Source organism: Symphalangus syndactylus, chromosome 24 (assembly GCF_028878055.3).
Source record: "Symphalangus syndactylus isolate Jambi chromosome 24, NHGRI_mSymSyn1-v2.1_pri, whole genome shotgun sequence".
In the NCBI taxonomy this organism is placed as follows: Eukaryota; Metazoa; Chordata; class Mammalia; order Primates; family Hylobatidae; genus Symphalangus; species Symphalangus syndactylus.
In genome coordinates, this window is record NC_072446.2 from 59,118,393 (window position 1) to 59,134,040 (window position 15,648).

Sequence of the window (15,648 nt, forward strand, 5' to 3'; positions counted from 1 at the left end):
TCTCTGCTGAAATCTGAAGCCTATTTGTTACACAATATGTCTGACTCACATATCCAGCCTCAAACTACTTGAGAGGAGAGGAATTTCCTTATATGGTTTGTACTCCTCCACAGCATCCCTAGAGGACAACAAACCCTCAATATTTGTTGAGCAGGAGACAACCTAAATGCCAGGCATTAGATGAATGTTAAATAAATGATGGGGCAACCATACAATGGAATTTCACATAGCACAGTTCTAAAAAAATAAGAAGTTTTTTCTAATACAGATATGAGAAGAAGGAAGACAGTTATTTTAGGTAAAATAAACACATTGCAGAAAAATGTGTATAAAAATCCTATTTTCATTACATGTTCATACACACGTAGGTGGATATGCATATTTAGAAATCTATAAGGTAAGATTACACAGTAAACTGACAAAGTCTATTATCTCCAGGGATGAGATGGGTAGAAGGGGAAAGAATTTTCTCCTTTTACTGGTACTGTTTGTGTTTTTTAAACAAATATTTATTACTTGTGTAATCTAAAAATGAACAAGTAAAAGAAATAATGCTTTGAATTAATCATGTGTATTTGATGATACAGTAGAAAAACAGGCAACTGGGTACAAATAAATACTTAGTTTTGACACTGAATTGGTCAGGTACCATCTCTCATTTCATTCTGAATGGAAAAATCGTTACTTCCATTTTTTTTTTTAATCCCTATGAGAGCCATTGGAACCTCTGCATTGTCAACTTCCCCCAGAATAACAGTGTTCTTGGCTGACTTGCTTGGCTATATATCATTGTATTTACAGCAGCATCCTTTCTTTTGCAGAGAGTTCTGTTTACAATTCTAATGAAGAAATAAAAACTTTGTAACCAATATAGGTCACTCAGCTATGCATAACTGGGCTGATTGTCTTTGCTTTTTTTAATTCTCAGATTTTCACTTCCTAAATCCACTCTAAATGGAAATATTTTTGTGCACTGCAAACATGTAATAATATAGTATTCAGATGTTCTTGCATAAATGGTCTCTGCACCCTAATCAATCCCACATAGCAAAGCATGATAAATACATATTTAAAGTCCTTGGAAGTGGACAAGGTATTTCAGGCTGTGTTCATTTCTCGAATCTTTTTATGACTTCTCTCATGATGCTTAGAGAATTACTCAAAAAGGAGAGAACCCAGCTTTTCCCAGGAAGGGCAGAGAAATGGGATAAAACATAGCTGTCTCCTGGGTTTGCATTACCAACCCTGTCACTCGGACACTCCGACATTTCCTAAGCACCAACAAAAAACCATCTTTGGATCTCAGCTCACCATTCTTCATTCCCCCTTATTTATTTACTTCCTACTAGCACTCCCTTTCACCTCACAATCTTCATTCTCAAACCACCAATTACATATAAAAAGTAAACGCGTTAGAATGTCAGAACATGTATCTTAGGTATCAGAGAATCCTTTGGAAAAATTTAAGAAATTGATGACATCAAGGAAGGCTACATGGGTCCTGTGGAAAGAAGAGAAGGCTTAAAGACAGCCCTCTGCTAGCAGAATGCCAAAGAGCCTGAGATCTGATTTAGGAGGAACATTTTTGTATACTAAACACGACCGAACAACACACAGCCCATAAAAATTCCCAAGTAATAAAAGCCGGCAACAATTTGAAGGAACAAATATTTATTACCGTAGAACCACTATATCCTCAGATTTTTGACACTCACAACTTTGCTTTTCTAAAGGAAAAAATAATGCAAAGAGTGTGGCCATAACCAATGAGCAGATTTACGCTTTAGATAGAGAAGACCTATAAAGCTATATGGAAAAAAATTGTTATTTTTGCTATCTTTTGAATGAGATTTAACATTTATTTTGATAATTAATTTAGGCAACAAATGACAATTATCTTATTAGAATCCATGACTTTGGAGCCAGTGGAAATAACAGATATTTTTATATCACATCACAGTTGTTGCAGGGATCTTGAAACACTGTTCATATTTACCACAATTCAAAATTATGGTAGTTGATTGATTTGCCACTAGACCTCATTAATTAATGTGCTAATAAGAAATCAATATATTGCAATACCAAAAATTTTATATTTTGATACTTGTATTTTAGTATAATTGGCTTCCTTTACAATTCTACATGTTTTACTTTTACTGTAAAAATACCATTCTGAGAAGGGATCGACAGACTTCAACAGACTTCAGAGGCATAAGAGAACCAGTTAAGATCAGAAAAACCAGCCAACTAAGTTCGGCCAAAATTGTTCACCCATGCAATAGTAATCTTAATACTGTTGTTTTGAGCCATTAACTTTGGGGGTGCTTGATTAAACCACAATAAATAACTGACGCATATCCCTACTATTATTTATTTAACATTTTTTCTCGAATCAACTTTTTCCTTTAAATAAATCAATGTTTAAACAGTCTTTATTGCACTACAGCAAATAGAAAAACATTTTTATTTGACTCAAATAGAAGCAAACTAAAAACAAATACAAGGAAAACATTAAGTATTGTTACTAAATTTTGCTAGATATATATGTTGTCTGGGAAGTCTCTGTATTAAATAAAAAAAGAGATGAGTAAGTGCTGGAGAGTGATAAAGACACATTGCCTCCCAAGTGAGACCTTCACCTTGATAAAGGCAGAGGGACCAAGAAAGAAGTGTGTGATTCAACCTTATTTCATCTCCTGCTCCTTTTCCTCTTGTAAGCAGGAATCTCAGTGGGTGGTCTGGGCCCACATTTTGGAAAGCATTGATCTCATCAGACTTGCAGAAAAAATTGTATCTTTATGTAGATGTATTAATTCATCCTCACACTGCTATAAAGAACTGCCTGAGTCTCAGTAATTTATAAAGCAAAGAGGTTTAATTGACGTACAGTTTCTCATGGCTGGGGAGGCCTCAGGAAACTCATAATCATGGCGGGAGGGGAAGCTGGCACGTCTTACATGGCAGCAGGCAAGACAGCGTGTGAAGGAGGAACTGCCGAACATTTATAAAACCATCAGATCTCCTGAAAACTCACTCACTATCATGAGAACAGCGTGGGGGAAACCACTCCCGTGATCCAATTACCTCCTACCAGGTGCTTCCCTCGACCCATGGGGATTACAGGGATTACAATTCAAGATGAGATTTTGATGGGGACACAGAGCCAGACCATATCATTAATGAGTGCTTTATGTCATAATATGAAAATGAAATGGCATAAATCTGAGAGTGCTTGGGCCACACTGTAGACATTCACCCAGACTGACTGTGAGGGCTCTGGGATACTGCAAACCAACAAGTTTATCACATGGATAAGAACACTGAGGCCCAATGAGATTAGACATTGGCCAGGGCCATTCAGTGAGTCAGAGGCAAAGCCTCAGGTGTAAAAAAATAATTTTGAATAATTTCACTCCTGCCACCAGAGGACAGAGAACACAGCTTTCAAAATTCTGTAGACAGCCAGATCTCATGTGTTAATTAGGGAACTAGTATAAAAGGCCCAGAATCTACCCCACCCCAAGTTCTACCTTTCTATGAACCCATGAGTTTCAATGCTGTAGCACAAAGAACCCAAATAATTCACTAAGGAATAATAAAGGAAGAGGGCAAGGAATTAAAGAACATTGACTTGCACACGGAGAAAATCATTCAGTTTTCACTCTCTTCCATCCCTCTGCTTTGGTCAAGGTGAAGCGTTTTGCATTAAGCCCAGCACATATAACAATAAATGCCATGTATAGTTAGTATTGAAAATGATAATATTAAATAGTAGAGCAGGTTAAGAACTTGGGCTCTGAATGTGAATTTTGTCCCCCTGCCCATCCTGAATTTCCTAGTCTGACAACTGAATTTACTTCTCTATGCCTCAATTTCTTCAACTGTAAAATGTGCATTAAAAAGTATTTGCAGCAAAGGAACATTAAAGGAGGTAACACATGAAAGTATTTAGAATGCTAGTAAATATATTGCATAGCAATAACAAAATTGCATAAGTAATCAACAAACATTAACCTATGATGATGATAATAATGATGATAATTAGATAAATCAGTGTATCAGCAGCAAAGCATTGTTTAGAAAGAGACTTTGAGTAAACTTCTCCCTCTGAAACAAATTCTCACTATTCTTTTATGTGTCAAACGTAGAACCACGACATTGTCTTTTGGATTCATATTATGATTAATTCCAGAAACGTATGTCCAGAGAATACATGGCGTTTGCTATTTCTGATCATTTTTACTTTGTGACAACATTTTAATCTCTGATGATGTATATGATCCACCAGTGCAGAGAAAATGTATATGAGAATTTTGAGAGTGTGAAAATGTTTAAGATTTCCATCACCCTCACCACACTTCTCTCCCTGTTACTCAGCTCCTTTTCCCCTCTATATCACTATGATAATCTGCAATGTATCTACATTCTAGCTCCAAGAGCAACCCTGGCATTTGAATAAGATTCATGCATGGCATGCTATTTTGGTAAAATTCATTTTCCAAAAACAGCATTATAAGAAAGTGAGGCCAAAAAGAACTCACTGTTCTCTCTCACATTGGCACATTGAGGTGTCTGCTTAACCTGCCTATGGGCTCAGGTATTTCAAACCATGGTACATTCTTTTCTCTTTTGCTTTAAATGGCATCACAACATTAGCCTGTTGCCAAGTCGGACTTAAATTAAAGTATGCAAAAAGATGATACTGTTCCTCTAGGTCCTAATGTGAAATCAGGTAGGTTAATGGGTTGCTATGGTGATCATTTTTAGCAATGAAAATGAATAATGATAAAGAGAACATGTTTTGGAGTCAGATTTTTTAAAGTCCAAAATCACATTATGTCACTTGTTATATGTTTAGCTGACTTTGAGCAATTTACTTGGCCTTTCCCAGTACATGCTCTCATGGGTAAAATGATCAAAATAATACCTACCTTGGGGAATTATTATCTTAATTAGTTCTCAGAATAAATCTGTTGTGTAGGTATCACGAGGACCATTTTATAGACAAGTCATATAATTTGCCCAGAGTCACATGGCTAGTTAATGGCACAGCTGAGAGACCCAAATCGTGATTTCTGGGGGCTAACCGGGCTCAGCTAGGTGGTTTTCACATAGGGGTACTCATGCAGCTGCAGTCAGATGCTAGCTGAGCTAGAGTAGTCTCAAAGGCTTCCATACACACATGCCTGGTTTTGATGCTGGCTCTTGGCTGGGACTTCAGTCTGGCACTATCAGCCAAAGGAGCCACATATGATCTCATCATGTGGCCTGGGCCTCCTCATAGCATAGTGGGAAGTTTCCAGACCTCACAAGTAAAGCAGCATCACTTTCTATTCATTGAAAGGAAGTCACTAAAGCTGGTCTATATTCAAACATCTTGTATTCAAGACAACAGTAGATTAATATCTTCAAAGTGCTGACAGAAAATATGTGAATCCTAGAATTATATATGTAGCTAAACTGACATCAAATCATAGTTTTCTTTTTTCTTTTTTTGAGACGGAGTTTTGCTCTTGTTGCCCAGGCTGGAGTGCAATGGCACGATCTCGGCTCACCGCAACCTCCGCCTCCCGGGTTCAAGCGATTCTCCTGCCTCAGCCCCCTGAGAAACTGGGATTACAGGCACGCACCACCACGCCCGGCTAATTTTGTATTTTTAGTAGAGATGAGGTTTCTCCATGTTAGTCAGGCTGGTCTCGAACTCCCAACCTCAGGTGATCCGCCCACCTCGGCCTCCCAAAGTGCTGGGATTACAGGCGTGAGCCACTGCGCCCAGCCACAGTTTTCTTTTTTAAACAGATCCAATTTAGGATGTTTAAAATTGGTCATGTAATTTTTTCAGTAAAACATCAATATCTCTTGTTAATTGGTTTTTGTTAGCAGGTTTTGTGACTTAGCATGAAATATTTTTTATCAACACAGGAAGTTAGAAAAAAAAGAACAACAAAGAGACTAGAGGTATAAAATAATAAAGATATGTATACATGTGCCATGTTGGTGTGCTGCACGTAAAGTATAATAAAAAATAAACATAAAATAATAAAGATAAAAGCAGAAAGTAGTAAGATAGAAAACATAACAAAAATGCAATATAGTTAAGATAACTAAAAACGTATATTTTGAAGACTACTCAAACACTATGAACCTTTGGCAAGCATGAGCCCAGAAATGACACAAGGGGCAACCAGAGGACAACTCTGAAAGGCAGGAAGGCAAAGGAGTCTGGTTAGGAACCCCAGAACTGGGGGAAGAACACTGAAACAGGACATCTTAGGACCACCCCCACAACAGCAGAAGGCAACCCAACTTAGCAACAGAATGAGATTGACGTGGTCTCATTCCTCCCCCAGGACACCTTGGAGAACTGCTGACAACACCAGGTGAGCCTGAGAGCATGTGCGAGGGTGATTGACTGGGAGCCCTGCTAAAGGAAGTGAGTAAATGAAGTGCTGCCTTTCCCCATTGAACCTGAGACTTATTTCCCTTATTGGGAGACATCAAGATAGCTAGGCAGCCCAGACAAGAGATATACCACTATAACAACCACTTGACCCAGGACACCTATTTGTCCTCATGGGCCTGATACTCTCTTTCCCCACCTAGAAACACTGGGCAGCCAGTCACCACCAATGAGAAGATTCAAAAGAAGCACCCACTCCAGGAAGCACTCATCATCATCAATGTCAGCAGATACTTTATTTCCCCATTTAGAGCATAGGTGGCCTGGCCTAAGGAAACTCCTTCACCTCATCAAGTGGCACTAGTAGGGATTACTAGTGTCGCATTTTGGGGAGCCACCAAATCACCACACCACACAGACCAAAATAGCACTATACAGTCTCTGAAAATTAAATTGCCACTGAAACCAACAGCCCATACAGGTAAACCAGGACCGGCACACCGAACCTAAACAGAGTGTCTGTATGCATTCAGGCTGCTTGCTGTGGTTTGGATATGGTTTGTCTGGCCTTGCCAAGTATCCTCTTGAAATCTGGTCCCCAATGTTGGAAGTAGGGCCTGGTGGCAGGTGTCTCGTTCCTGAAGGCAGATCCTTTAGGAATGGCTTGGTGCCATTCTTATGGCAATCAGTGAGTTCTTGCTCTATTAACTCTGAGGGAATTGATTGTTAAAAAGAACCTGACACCTCCTCCCCCTTCTGGTGCTTCCTTCATCTTGACAAAAAAAAAAAAAAAAAATGTCAAGATAGATTTCGTAAATTGGGTTTGAACAGCCCATAGGAAAACAATAAAAAACAAAGAAAGGAATGAAAAAGAGGTGAAACAAATGGAAAACACATAATAAAATTGCTATGGGATCTTTGGGGTGCTGATTTTCTGGCCAGAAACCTCTGTGGCCAGCAGCACCTTTGCCCAAGTTGTTGCCCTGCATCCAAGAAGAATGAGGTACACAGACAAGTGAAGGGTAAACAAGACAAGCATGAGCTTTATTAAGTGTTATGACAGCTCAGAGGACCTGCAGTGGGTAGTGGGTAGCTCTCCTCTATAGCCAGGTTGTCCCATGGAGTGTTCAGCTCTCAGCAGAGAGGAAGCCCTGGAGAGAGTAGCTCCTCTCTGCTACTGGTCTTCCCAACCTCTGCTGCTCTCAGCAGAGAGGAGGCCCTAGAGAGGATTGCTTCTCTCTGCAACTGGTAGTTCCCATGTCTCTGCAGGTCTCTGAAGTTCTCAGCAGAGAGGGTAGCTCCTCTCTGTAGCTGGTTGTCCAGAGGTCTCTTCATCCTCTCCATCCTCTGCCCTGCTGTGCCTGAGCCTGGGGCTTTTATGAACCTCACAAGGGAGAAAGTGTGTGCTGATTGGTACATGGGCAGCCATGAGTGGGGCTGGAAGAGGCACCACAAGTCACCACTCCCATCTGCAGGACTGGGAGCCCAGCCTTCAGCCTTCAGACCTGAAGGTGAGGCCTTACTGGGACCCACCCCCTTCTGCCCAGGAGATTGTCTGTCTCCCACAGCCATCCATGGTGCTCAGGCTGCTGACACCAAAGGGCACCTGCAGGACAGCACCCAGTCACCCTCAGCTTCCCCTCTTGCGTTTCTAGGTGCTCAAAGTCCAGAGGGTACTGAGGTGGCAGGGGGTTGGCATGTCAACACTGCCCCCAAGTCTGGGCATACCTAGGCTTGGCCTTAACCCTGCTCAAAGATCAGAGCAGGTGCCAGGAGCCAGGAGAAGCCAGGAAGTGGGAGCAGGAACCTGCATGTCTGCAATGGTGTGGGGTGCCTTCCTAGGCCCCCCAAGCATGGAGAAATGCCTGAGTCTGCAGCCCTGGTCTGGGCAGCTGCAGCCGTACCTCAGGAGGCAGGGCTCCTGCCTACTGCATGGAGCTGGAGGCCCGAATCCATAGCTATGACTTGGGTGGCAGCAGTGCCTCCCAGGAGGGTGGGGACCTTGCCTCCTCCTAACTCCCAACTGCACAAGAGTGCTGGGTTGCAGCCACAGCTTGGGCAGCTGCAGTTATACCTGGGGAGCTCCCGCCCCACCAACTTGGAAGGGGCAGGGCTCCCACTTTTCCCCAGCTCCCACTACCTCCGTGGAACACTGCACCCCTGGCCATGCCCCCTCACAGTCTGGGGTGGGGGCTCCAAGTCCTTGCTGGGCCTGGGCCAGCATCTGGGACAGAGGTGATGTTGCCATCAGCTCCCCCTGTGGCCCTGATGCTCCTGATGGCAGGGGTGGGTGGGGGCAGATGAAATGGTGACTTAAGTCCTAACATATCAGTAATCACACAAAGGTTCTCTACCTAGTGACTGGATCTGGTTTGATGAGGCAGACACTCACACAAGTCAGGCAAAGTGGATTAGATTTATTACTCACAGATAGGCAGCAAGGGTCAACTGGAGCCTAGGATCCATGACAAGCAGGTCCTCCACAGCCCAGGAAAGCTGCCCAGGGCAGATGGAGTCTTGACTGCATTTGCTCCACATTGCACTGTAGCTGAGGGACCCAAACCTGCTGTGCCCTGGGTTTACATTCTTTGGGTGACACTTGGTATCTCGAGCTCAAGCCTTGCAGGACACCTTGTTCTAGGAGTTAGGACACAGTCTGGGTTGTTCCAGACATGATCTCCTTATCTCAAGGTACCTCATTCTTAATATAGACTACCTGAGGATTGCAAGCAAAAGTGGAAGAGCTGGGTCAGCCATTGTCATCCAGGGACCTGTCCTCCTGCAATTGCTTTAAATATAAATTATCTAAGTAAACTGATTAAAAGGCAGAGATTGGCAAAATGGATAAACAAAATGACCAACTTTATGCTGTTGATAAGGAACTGACTTCAAAATCAACAGCATAGATAAGTTGAAAGTAAAGGATGAGAAAAGGTGTGTATGCAAACATGAATCAACAAAAATGAGGTCAGCCTCCATGTATTACCATAGCTATTTTTCCAGAACATAAGTTTGTGTGAAATAAAATTAAATTGGAAAATAATACATAAGTTTGAATCCAAATATAATAACATGTATGTAAAATAGCACTCGTTTTCTTCAGGTACATTTTTACATGTTCAAGTGAACAGAAAAAGATTTGGGAGTTTATAATCCACACTGTTTTAAAAAAATTGTTTGTTTTGGGGAGGGTTGAAGGGGTCGGGGATTGGGGAGGGCTGTGATGAAAGGGAAATGTTTTAACTTAATGTAAGGAGGGTATATTCACATATTTCTCAGGTGATTCTTTTTTTTATAATGAACACCTGGCAATGGCAGTTTGGATGAGTGGTAACACCATCTCTCACTGCAGTCTCTGGCGTCATTGTTGCCTACATTAATATCCTCTTGAGCTAAGGTCAGCAAATGCCAGATCTGTATAAATACAAAAGATCTTTAAGAGTTTAATGGATGACGGGGGAGGTTCCAAGATGGCTGAATAGGAACAGCTCCAGTCTACGGCTCCCAGCGTGAGCAACACAGAAGACGGGTGATTTCTGCATTTCCAACTGAGGTACCAGGTTCATCTCACTGGGGCTTGTCAGACAGTGGGTGCAGTACAGTGGGTGCAGCCCACCGAGCATGAGCCAAAGCAGGGCGATGCATCACCTCACCCGGGAGGCACAAGGGGTCAGGGAAGTCCCTTTCCTAGCCAAAGGAAGCTGTGACTGACGGTACCTGGAAAATCGGGTCACTCCCACCCTAATACTGCACTTTTCCAACTGTCTTAGCAAATGGCACACCAGGAGATTATATCCTGTGCCTGGCTTGGAGGGTCCCACGCCCATGGAACCTCACTCATTGCTAGCACAGCAGTCTGAGATTCAATAGAAAAAGAGGGAAACCTCCCTAACTCATTTTATGAAGCCAGCATCATCTTGATACCAAAGCCTGACAGAGACACAACAAAAAAAGATAATTTTAGGCCAATATCCCTGATGAACATCGATGCAAAAATCCTCAATAACATACTGGCAAACTGAATCCAGCAGCACATCAAAAAGCTTATCCACCACGATCAAGTGGGCTTCATCCCTGGGATGCAAGGCTGGTTCAACATACACAAATCAATAAACATAATGCAGCATATACACACAACCAAAGACAAAAACCACATGATTATCTCAATAGATGCAGAAAAGGCCTTTGACAAAATTCAACAGCCCTTCATGCTAAAAACTCTCAATAAATTCGGTATTGATGGAACGTATCTCAAAATAATAAGAGCTATTTATGACAAACCCACAGCCAATATCATACTGAATGGGCAAAAATTGGAAGCATTGCCTTTGAAAACTGGCACAAGACAGGGATGCCCTCTCTCACCATTCCTATTCAACATAGTGCTGGAAGTTCTGGCCAGGGCAATCAGGCAGGAGAAAGAAATGAAGGGTATTCAATTAGGAAAAGAGGAAGTCAAATTGTCCCTGTTTATAGTTGATATGATTGTATATCTAGAAAACCCCATCGTCTCAGCCCAAAATCTCCTTAAGCTGATAAGCAACTTCAGCAAAGTCTCAGGATAGAAAATCAATGTGCAAAAATCACAAGCATTCCTATATACCAATAACAGACAGAGAGCCAAATCATGAGTGAACTCCCATTCACAATTGCTTCAAAGAGAATCAAATACCTAGGAATCCAACTTACAAGGGATGTGAAGGACCTCTTCAAGGAGAACTACAAACCACTGCTCAACGAAATAAAAGAGGATACAAACAAATAGAACATTCTATGTTCATGGATAGGAAGAATCAATATCGTGAAAATGGCCATACTGCCCAAGGTAATTTATAGATTCAATGCCATCCCCATCAAGCTGTGACTTTCTTCACAGAATTGGAAAAAACTACTTTAAAGTTCACACGGAACCAAAAAAAGCTCGCATTGCCAAGACAATCCTAAGCCAAAAGAACAAAGCTGGAGGCATCACACTACCTGACTTCAAACTATACTACAAGTCTACAGTAACCAAAACAGCATGGTACTGGCACCAAAACAAAGATATAGACCAATGGAACAGAACAGAACCCTCAGAAATAATACCACCCATCTACAACCATCTGATCTTTGACAAACCTGACAAAAACAAGAAATGGGGAAAGGATTCCCTATTCAATAAATGCTGCTGGGAAAACTGGCTAGAAAATATGTATACATGTGCCCTTGTATATGTATATATGTATATATGTATATATGTATACACGTGCATATATGTATACACGATCCCTTCCTTACACCTTATACAAAAATTAATTCAAGATGGATTAAAGACTTAAATGTTAGACCTAAAACCATAAAAACCCTAGAAGAAAACCTAGGTAATACCATTCAGGACATAGGCATGGGGAAGGACTTCATTTCTAAAACACCAAAAGCAGTGGCAACAAAAGCCAAAATTGACAAATGGGATCTAATTAAACTAAAGAGCTTTTGCACAGCAAAAGAAACTACCATCAGAGTGAACAGGCAACCTACAGAATGGGAGAAAATTTTTGCAATCTACTGATCTGACAAAGGGCTAATATCCAGAATCTACAAAGAACTCAAACAAATTTACAAGAAACAAACAAACAACGCCATCAAAAAGTGGGCAGAGGATATGAACAGACACTTCTCAAAAGAAGACATTTATGCAGCCAACAGACACATGAAAAAGTGCTCATCATCACTGGCTATCAGAGAAATGCAAATCAAAACCACAATGAGATACCATCTCACACCAGTTAGAATGGCGATCATTAAAAAGTCAGGAAACAACAGGTGCTGGAGAGGATGTGGATAAATAGGAACACTTTTACACTGTTCGTGGGACAGTAAACTAGTTCAACTATTGTGGAAGACAGTGTGGCGATTCCTCAAGGATCTAGAACTAGAAATGCCATTTGACCCAGTCATCCCATTACTGGATATATTCCCAAAGGATTATAAATCATGCTGTTATAAAGACACACGCACACATGTTTATTGCGGCACTATTCACAATAGCAAAGACTTGGAACCAACCCAAATGTCCAACAATGATAGACTGGATTAAGAAAATGTGGCACATATACACCATGGAATACTATGCAGACATAAAAAAGGATGAGTTCACCTCCTTTGTAGGGACATGGATGAAGCTGGAAACCATCATTCTCAGCAAACTATCGCAAGGACAGAAAACCAAACACTGCATGTTCTCACTCATAGGTGGGAATTGAACAATGAGAACACTTGGACACAGGAAGGGGAACATCACACACCAGGGCCTGTCATGGGGTGGGGGGAAGGGGGAAGGATAGCATTAGGAGATATACCTAATGTAAATGACGAGTTAATGGGTGCAGCACACCAACATGGCACATGTATAGAGATGTAACAAACCTGCACGTTGTGCACATGTACCCTAGAACTTAAAGTATAACAAAAATAAAAATTAAAAATTAAATTAAAAAAAGAGTTTAATGAATGAATAATGAGATTTGCTGAGTGGCATGTAAAGAAATGACAAAGTTGGTTATAGACTATGGGGAAAGCCCCCAGCCATGAGGATTGCATACCCTTCACTGAGCAGATATTTATTCTAAATCTAGCTGCATTCCTGGAGCTGGAGCATCCACAGTGAACAAAACCCAGTCCCTGCCATATGGAGAGAACTCTTTAATGGAAGGAGGCACTAAACAGCTAAATAGACAAAGAAATCACATTTTATGCAGTAGTATTTACTCTGAAGAAAACTAAGGCAGGGTGAAAACAGGAGAAGCCTTATTTGATGTGGTGATTGAAGAAGGCCTTTCTGGGTAGGTAACATCCAAGCTATGTTTTAGGAATGGGAGTGGGCCACTCAGGGATGTAGGCGAGAGCTTTTGAGGCAGAGGGAACAGCACATGCAAAGGTCCTGAGGTGGAATGGTCCTCGGTGTGTTTGTGAAGCAGCAATGGCCCCACGGCTGAAGAAGGCTACATCACCCAGGGACTTGGGGGCCATGAGAGAACGTCAGAGTTTATTTTTAGATGAGGAGACACTGGGGGATTTTGGGCGGAGAAGCGACATGATCCAGTTCACATCAATCTAGAATGGTGAAAAAGGTTTCTTATTGAAAGAATTTGAGGGAAATACAGACTGGACTCTACCATTTATCCTCAGTTTCAGCAGCCTTTCTAAGCCTCTACTATTAATTTATTCAGTTATCCTACAGTTGATCCCCACAATACTAAGTCACCAGAAAACCTTTCCAACAGATAGATGCTTTCTCAATTCTCCAAAAATACAAAGTATTTCTAATTTCTCAACCTCTGACAAATTCCCAACAGCCCAATACGAATCCAAACTAATTTGGAAAATTGATGAAATAATTGAACCAAATAATAGAGTGATAATAATAACTCTCATTATTGAACACTAACTACATTTCAGACATTGAACCAAGCCCTATATGTTTTATTTAGTACTTATAATCCTAACAACACACTGATGTGGGTATTACCATTGTCTTCTTATGTTTAGCAAACTGAACCTAAAACAGACAAACTTGATAAGATCATATAACTAATGAAACTCGTACTTAAAGTTTCTTCTGAGACAGTATCTCATATCACTCTCACTCAGAAGCCCTCCGCCACCCCAGCCTTCACTCTACTGAATATGCCAAGGGCTTGGCCTCCAGCAGGGGCCTGGGCTCTTGCTATACTCAGCTGGCTACTCAACATTAAGGGAAGCCATTCCTAATTGTCCACTCCAAAGCTCCCCACTCTTCCCAGCCACTCTGAATTCTATCACTTCACTTTACTTTCTTCACAGCACACACCACACCCTTAAATCATCTTGCCATTCATTTCCTAATTTCTGCCTTCTTCCACTAGAACGTAAATGCTGCAAATCCAACACATAGTACATAGCCTATAAATATTCATTGACTGAGTGAATGAATGACTGTGCCTGGGTATATGTGACATCAAATCCATGCTTTTCCCACCATATCAAGTGGCCTCCTGGCTTAGTCTACAAACATTCCCTTTGTCATCTATTGTGGCTAAAAGCAGCAGTAACTGTGCTAAAAGCAGCAGTAACTACACACACACACACACACACACACACACACACACACACGTATACAGAGAGAGAGAGGTCTCTCATTCTCTAGCTCAGGCTGAAGTGCAGTGGTAGGATCAGTGCTCACTGCAGCCTTGAACTCCTGGGCTCCAGTGATCTTCCTGCCTCAGCCTCCCAAGTAACTGGGACTACAGATGCTCACCACCACGTCTGGCTAAGTTTTTAAAAAATTTTAGGTATTTTAGGAAAAAATAACCAGGTGTGGTGGCACGTACCTGTAGTCCCAGCTACTCGGGAGGCTGAGGCAGGAGAATCACTTGAACCTGGAAGGCAGACGTTGCAGTGAGCTGAAATCACACCACTGCACTCCAGCCTGGGCGACAGGGCAAGACTCTGTCTCAAAAAAAAAAAAAAAAAAAATTATTTCATACAGATGGGGTCTCACTATGTTGCCCAGACTGGTCTCAAACTTCTGGCCTCAAGTGATCCTTCTGCCTCAGCCTCCCAAAGCACTGGGATTACAGGCAACAAAAATGCTTTTTGGTAAAGTTTGAGCCAAAATGGCACCATATTGCTTTACTGTATATTCAAATGTCCATGTCTATAGAGAACAAGAGTCTAAGAGCACAGGAACTGAATAATCGGCAGAATTGGCATTCTCGAGGAGCTTTTTATCCAGTTGCAAGGAGCACCCTATCCCCTTACTGGAGATTCATCTATGGTCTTCAAGTCTCCTTATTACATTAGTTCCCTGATGGATAGATTGACTACATCTTTCTTTCAGTCCACCTTAAAGTCAAAAGCTGGATTAGGAGACTCAGAGTTCTCCCCAGTATGGAGCTGCCACACGAGGGAGCTCCCACTTCTCACCCCGGTTTTTTGCCAAGCTTTTTCATCCATGGCATCAGATGGATGGACTTATTCAGCCTTCTTTTTTGTCACTTGCTGCTTTGGGGGTACCTCACATACTCGCTGTTCTCTCTGCAGCATCTCCCTCCTTTACCTGCAACCCTTTCTCTCCTAAATATCGCCTTCCCTTAGCTTTGCTGAGCTATTCAACCCTTCCCCAAATCCAAACTAGTCTTGTTTGGAAACAGAGAGATAGGAGCTTTCTACTTTCCCTCCCTGTACTGTATTCATGAGGCTCTGACAAATCCCAGGGTAGGAAAATATGT